This window comes from Penaeus chinensis, chromosome 10 (genome assembly GCF_019202785.1).
Source record: "Penaeus chinensis breed Huanghai No. 1 chromosome 10, ASM1920278v2, whole genome shotgun sequence".
Classification (NCBI taxonomy): domain Eukaryota; kingdom Metazoa; phylum Arthropoda; class Malacostraca; order Decapoda; family Penaeidae; genus Penaeus; species Penaeus chinensis.
In genome coordinates this window covers 12,956,718-12,964,217 of record NC_061828.1, presented here as the reverse complement: position 1 = coordinate 12,964,217, position 7,500 = coordinate 12,956,718, and positions in this window count along the sequence as shown.

The window sequence follows — 7,500 nt, the reverse complement described above, 5'->3', positions numbered from 1 at the left end:
CATCCCTCTTTCCCTTCCTTTCCCATCCCTTCCTTTTTTCCTCCCTCCTTTCTTTTCTTCTTTCCTTCTTCTTCCCTCCCTTCCTTCTTTTATCTCTCCCTCCCAGCCTTTTCTCCCTCCCTCTCTCTCTCTCTCCCTCTCTTTCTTCCCTCCCTCCCTCCTATCCTCCTTCTATTTCTCCCTCCCTCCCTTTTTCCCTCCCTCCCCCCCTCTCTCCCTCTCTTCCCCCCTCCCTCTCTCCCTCCCTCCCTCCATCATATCCTCCCATCTTTCTCCTTCCCTTTGTAACCCCCCCCCCCCATCCCTTCCGCCTGATTCTCCCCATCGCCCCACAAGATAATATGCATATCCCCTCCCCTCTCTCTCCTCTCCTCCCCTCCCTCTCCTTCCCTCCCCTCCCTCTCTGCCTCTCCCTTCCCTCCCCTTCCCTCCCCTCCCTCTCCCTCCCACGCCCCAACGAAACTGCATGATCCATTCTTAATCCTTTTTGGAGGCAGAGAGAAGGTCGAGACAAGAAGCTTGCTGTATTCGATGCGTTGCCTTCATTACCGTGTTGGGGTCGATGGATAGGAAGGGAGGGGGAGGGGAAGGGAGGGGGAGGGGAGGGGAGGGGGAGGGGAAGGGGGGGGAGGGGGAAGGGGTTAGCATCCGAGAAAGGGGGTAGGGGATAGGGAAGGGGTGGTGAGGGGGGCCTGGTAGGGGTTCTAAGCATGAGGAGGAGGTGGGGAATAAGGGAGGGAGGGATAGGGTGGGGGAGGTGGGAGGGGGTAAGGGAGAGTGGGAGAGGTTTTAAGCATGAGAAGGAGGTAGAGAAGGCACTAAGGAGACAGAGGGGGGGGGGAGGGGGAGGGAGGGATTTAGATGCAGATGGGTTTATAGCTTACAAATGAGGAGGATCGCGAGTTAAAAAAGGACACAGGAGACGAAAGCGTTTGCTAAAGGAGAAGGAAGAGGAGGGCGGGGGGTGGGGGGGGTGGGGGGGGTAATAAGGACGAGGAAAGGAAGACACACGAGCGGAGGGCGAAGGAAGGGGGTGTGGGGGCTAAGAAGAAGGACCCAAATGACGTCATTGGTTCCCATCTGTTCGGCGAAAGTCGATGCCGATCGTGACACCCGACCTTGCCGACAAAGAAAAGGTACGAATCGCTTATTTAACAGTTCCATTGATCGATTATTGACGACTGAATGCTGCTCTCGTGACTGGTGTTGCCTGCAATTACTGCTTTGCTAACAGGCCCTTCCTTAAAGTTACATTCCTCGGTCGTTCCTTCCTTGTCCTGGGAGCTGACATGACCTGCTATGGCAAAGACCTTTCTGATTTTCCTCTCTTTTTGTGTGTGTTGAAGGTGTCTGAGGCTTATCCCTTTTTATTGCTTATCATATATCATTCACACCTTCTCTCTCAATCTCTCTCTCTCTCTCTCTCTCTCTCTCTCTCTCTCTCTCTCTCTCTCTCTCTCTCTCTCTCTCTCTCTCTCTCTCTCTCTCTCTCTCTCTCTCTCTCCCACCCCTCTCTCTCTCTCTCACACTCTCTCTCTCTCTCTCTCTCTCTCTCTCTCTCTCTCTCTCTCTCTCTCTCTCTCTCTCTCTCTCTCTCTCTCTCTCTCTCTCTCTCTCGCTCTCTCTCTCTCTTCTAGTTCATGTTTTAAATCACTATTTTCCCTTCAACCCCTCACTCCTCCTTGTCTTCCGGCCTGCCTCTGAACGTCCATTACCGTCATCTTGATCACTCTGACGTCTATTAATTGATAAAAAAGGAAAGGGACACTATATAGACAAAATAAAACGTATTGTGAGTATATAAGTGTGAGTGTGTGTGTGTGTGTATACTTATATATATATATATATATATATATATATATATATATATATATATATATACACACATATATATATATATATATATATATATATATAAATGCATACACACGTTGATTCATACATGCATACATACATAGATACATACATACATACATACATACATACATACATACATACATACATACATACATAAATTCATATATATATACATACACGGATAAACAAATGATTAGATAAGATAGATAGATAGATAGGTAGGTAAACATATATGATTAGAGGCACACACACACTGCAACATTTTATCCTTTTCATATTCCTTTTCACGAGAATACGAAAAAAAAAAAAAATACCTCGGCAGTGTTGTTCTAATTTGGATGCAACAGTACCACATCTCATCTACGAGCCCAAGTAATTATCCTGTTTAGGAAAGAGATCACAGTATTAAGATTCATCCCACTACACTACATAAATGCATCAACAAGCGTGATTATGAACACTGTTCTGGAACTCATATAGATAGATAGAAAAATAGATGGGTAGATAGATAGATAGGTAGATAGGTAGATATATTGATGGACAGGAAGACAGATAGGCAGAAATATAGATCGATGGATAGATAAGCAATATATAGATAGATAGGGAGATATATTGATGGATAAATGATAGGCAGGAAGATAATGAGATAAATAGATAAGTAGATATATTGATAGATAAATAGATATACAGACAGGTAGAAATAGATCGATAGATCGATAGATAGATAAGCAACAGACAGATAGATAAGTAAGTAGAGAGACAGACAGTTAAATAACTGGAGAGATAGATATATTGATAAATACAGATACAGACATATCAAATGATACCATATCACATCAAGTGGCAAATAATACACTGAGGTGGAGAGCATAATCATTTCCAAGAACTGAAACACTGCAATGCGCGAAACAGACAAATAAACAAACAAAATAAGAGTTAGAGCAAATTGACCAAAACAACAGTTGATTTCCACAAAAAAATGTTGCGTGAACTTGCAAATGATCAAAAATACCAACAAGCCTAAAATGCTTGACTAATAAAATTTACAGCGAATTATTTGATGATAATACGATGTAATGATTTTTGTTTTTCTTTTCTTTTCTTCTAAGTTGGTTATTCATTCTTTTATCTATCTGTTTTTGTTTTTGTTTGTATTGTTTCGTTTGATTTACATTCATGGCACCTTAATGTGTAACAGAATTAAGACTATACCAATGATAACAAGAGAATAATGGAATAATGTTAATGATTATATCAATATTAGTAACAAGACCGCTAAGAGCATTATTAATCAGAAATATAACAAGGAATATATATATATATATATATATATATATATATATATATATATATATATATATATATATATACATTATGAGGATCTACAAGGATATATTTTAAGTGATGTGCCCTTCAGTCTACTATGAATAAGATCGTCTGGTTTTATTATTTTCATTTCTTCCGACGGTCTATCGTATCCTGATCTTCAGCTTGCCAACTTTTGTCCATTATCCACCTTTTGAGATATGGGACTTTCCTATTGTCACCTTTTTTCGTTTTGAGTGCGGTCATTGTACTATCTAGTTACCTTAATCTTTCTCCCATTCTCTCTCTCTTTCTCTTTTCTGCTTATTTCTCTCTCTCTCTCTCTCTCTCTCTCTCTCTCTCTCTCTCTCTCTCTCTCTCTCTCTCTCTCTCTCTCTCTCTCTCTCTCTCCCTCTCCCTCTCTATCTATCTATCTATCTATCTATCTATCTATCTATCTATCTATCTATCTCTCCCCCTCTTTCTTTCTCTCTCCCTCTCGTTCTCTCTTTCTTTCTCTCTTGTTTTTCTGCCTCTCTCTCTCTCTCTTCTCTCTCTCTCTCTCTCTCTCTCTCTCTCTCTCTCTCTCTCTCTCTCTCTCTCTCTCTCTCTCTCTCTCTCTCTCTCTCTCTCTTTCTCTCTCTCTCTCTCTATCCATCTACCTATCTATCTATCTATATATCTATCAATCCATCTATCTGTCTATCTATCTTTCTATCTATATATCTATTTCTATCTATGCTTCTCTCTCTCTTTCTCTCTCTTTTTTTTTCTCTCTCTCTCTCTCTCTCTCTCTATCTGCCTGTCTATCTCTCTATCTCTCTGTCTCATCCCGCTCTTTCTCTGCCATCGTCGTTATCATTATTATTACCATTACCATCAGTATTATTATAATTATTTCACTCCATATAAATAGACGAATAATAATAGTAATAAATAAATGTATAGTAATAATAAATAAGCAAACAAATAAACAAATACGCATATGAATGATAATAAAAATGAATTAATATAGATAGGTAATTATTGAAATAATGATAATAAAAAAGAAGGAAAGCTGATAATAATGATTTAAAAGATGATAACAATTTATTCTCTTCCTTCCCTCTTCTCCTCCTCCCCCCCCCCCCCTTCATTCACCTCTCTTCCCCTTCTCATATTTTCTCCTCTTCGCCACTTCCCTAATCTTTGCCTCCTTTTCTTCCTAATGTCCTCTAATGTGTACCTTTTCTCTGTTTTTCACATTATCTCCTTCTCTTCTCTCTTACCCTTTATCTCCTCCTCCTACCTTTTTATCTGATTCTCTTTTTTTTTTTTTCTCCTCTTCACTTTACGATCTTCGTCTCCTCTCGATCACCGCTGCTCTCCTACTTATATCTTCCTTCCTTCTCTCCTTTTTCCTTGTCCTTTCCCCTCTCCTCCTCTCTCCTCTTCCTCCTTAGATATTCTCCCCTATTCCTTATATATGCTTCCTTTATTCCATACCTCCTCCTCCCATATTCCCTTTTACATAACCCTCGCTTATTCCCTAACCTCTATCTCCCTATCTCCTTTTATTTCTCCTACTCTCTGGTCACCCTTTCCCCCCTCTATTCCCACCCACTACCCCTTCCCTCTTATAAATACCCCCCCCCCCCCGCCCACGCTTTTATATACCCTCCTCCTCCCCTTATCCCCTCCTTACCCCTTACCCCTTCTTTCCCTCCTCCTCCTCCTCCTTCCTAACCCATTCATCTCCTCCTACTCCCCCCCCATCTATTCCCCATCTACCCCCCCCCCCGCCCCCTTCTCCTTCACCCACTCCAACCCTGACTGACCCTTTTCCGTCTCCTTCCCTCTTTCCGTAGATAACCATCACTCAGCCGACAGATCCTCCAGAGAACAATGGCCAGGCGATAGATCAGTTTATGGACGGTGTCAATACACTTCGGCGTAAGGTCTAACTTTGTCATATTGGGCTCTATTTGATTTTGTATTTATTTATTTATTTATTTATTTATTCGAACTCCTACACAGAGCTTATACGAACTGTTCATTTTTTTTTCATTATTGATCTCTATCTATAGTTACTTATATATTCGTTCATGTAGTTATATATTTACTCGAAGGAAGAGCATATATGGACTAGATTCCGTTGGGTTGGATGTGTATGCTTCCGGTTTTGACGTTTCTGTTATCATTATCATTATTATTATTATTGTTATTATGATAATTGTATTGTTGTTGTTTTGTTTTGTTGTAATTATTATTATTATTATTATTTTATGATATTTTTTTATTATGAGGATAATGAAATATATTAATAATAATAATGATAAGAAGGATGGGGAGGGGGACGGGTTGGGATACGATAATGATAATGGAAACAATGATAGTAATCATAATGATAATTATCACCATTATAATGATTATAATAATAATAATAATAATAATGATGATGATAATAATAATAATAATGTTTATAATGATAATAATAATAATAATAATAATAATAATAATAATAATAATAATAATGATGATGATGATAATGTATTAAAGATGATAATGATAATAATAATAGTGACAATAATGACAATAATAATGATAACGATAATAATGGTAATAAAAAATAACAGTAATAATAGTAATAATAATAACAATTATGATGATAGTAGTACTAGTAATGTTAATAATAAAAAAATTTATATATTATAGTGATAATAGTAGGAATGATAAAATCAATAATGATAATGATAATAATAAAGATTATAATAACACTATCAATAATAATCACAATGATAATAATAATGATAATGATATAACTACTACTAATGATAACAATACTACTACTTCTAATGATGATAATAATGTTGATGATAAGGATGATATGTGTATTATTGATAATAATGATACTGATGAAGATGACAATGAAAATAATAATAATATCATTACTATTTTTATCATTATTATTATTATTGTTATTATCGCTATTGATAATAATAATATTATGCTGATGATAATAACATCAATAATGATAATGATAATACAAATAATAACAATAGCAGTGATAATGGTAATAATGATAATAATAATAATAGGGATAAAGACAATAGTAATATGATACTAATATTGAGGACAATAACAATAATAATAACAACAGTAATAACTTTAATAACAATAATAATAACAACAGTAATAACTTTAATAACAATAATATTAATGATAGTGATAATAATGATGATGATAATAACAATCTTGATAATGATAATGATGATGATGATATATATGTTTATCTCTCCCTCTCTCTCTCTCTCACACATACACTATCTGATCTGTCTATCAATCTATCAATTGATAGATAGATAGATATCAATTTATCTTTTTTTGTTTAATTAGTACCAGAACTATAAGTTCACTCAGGTCATTTTACAGTACGAAACCGTCAATAAAAATGTATGTAATATACAGTTAGCAATGCTACACGAGTGCGGGTATTACAGGCAAATATCATTTTCAAACACACTGGTTGGAAAGTAACTTGATCAAAACGTATTATCTCGTTTAGATGAATTTTGTGGACTGTGGACACAGGTTCGAAAAGAGGGCTGTTGTGTGTGTTAGGGTTCTAACTTTTGTCTAGAAAGTTTGTTACTGATGTTACTCGGATGTGTTCTGCATTTTTAAAGTGATGGAACGAAGGTAATTTGCAGTAAAAGGGATGAGTTTTATTCAAATGAACGAATATTTTAAATCATTTGATTACTGTGATGGCAATGGTTAAAGCAACCCCGTTTTATCTATCTTTTTCTTATTTTATCTTTCTTTTTTTTTTTTTTTTTTTTTTTTTTTTTTTTTTTTTTTAAGGGGTGGGGTGATGTTACTCAATCTGTCTGCCTTTTATGTGTTTATGTTTACCTATCTTTTTCCGTTTTTCTTTCCTTTTTCGTTTGTCTCTTATTCTTCTCTTTCTCTCTCCCTTTCTCTCTCTCTCTCTCTCTCTCTCTCTCTCTCTCTCTCTTTCTCTTTCTCTCTCTTACACGTTCGCTCTCTTTCTCTCTTTTTCTTCCTCTTTCTTTGTACCCATCTACCTGTTTTCTATACAGCTATGTATCTATTCACCTATCTTTTTATTGTCTATTAACATACATGTACATTTAGTATTGTATCTATCAGTCTTTACATCTTCTATATCCCTCTCTTTGAAAGGTCACATTGCATTAAACATAAAATTCGTTAAATTCGTTTCAAAGTCTGTCTGAAGTCACGAGAATCTCCCTTCTATCGCCCTTCTCTCCTCCCCTCCTTTCTTTTCCTCCCTAATTCTTCCCTTCATATTCTTCTTATCCCATTCCCTTCTCT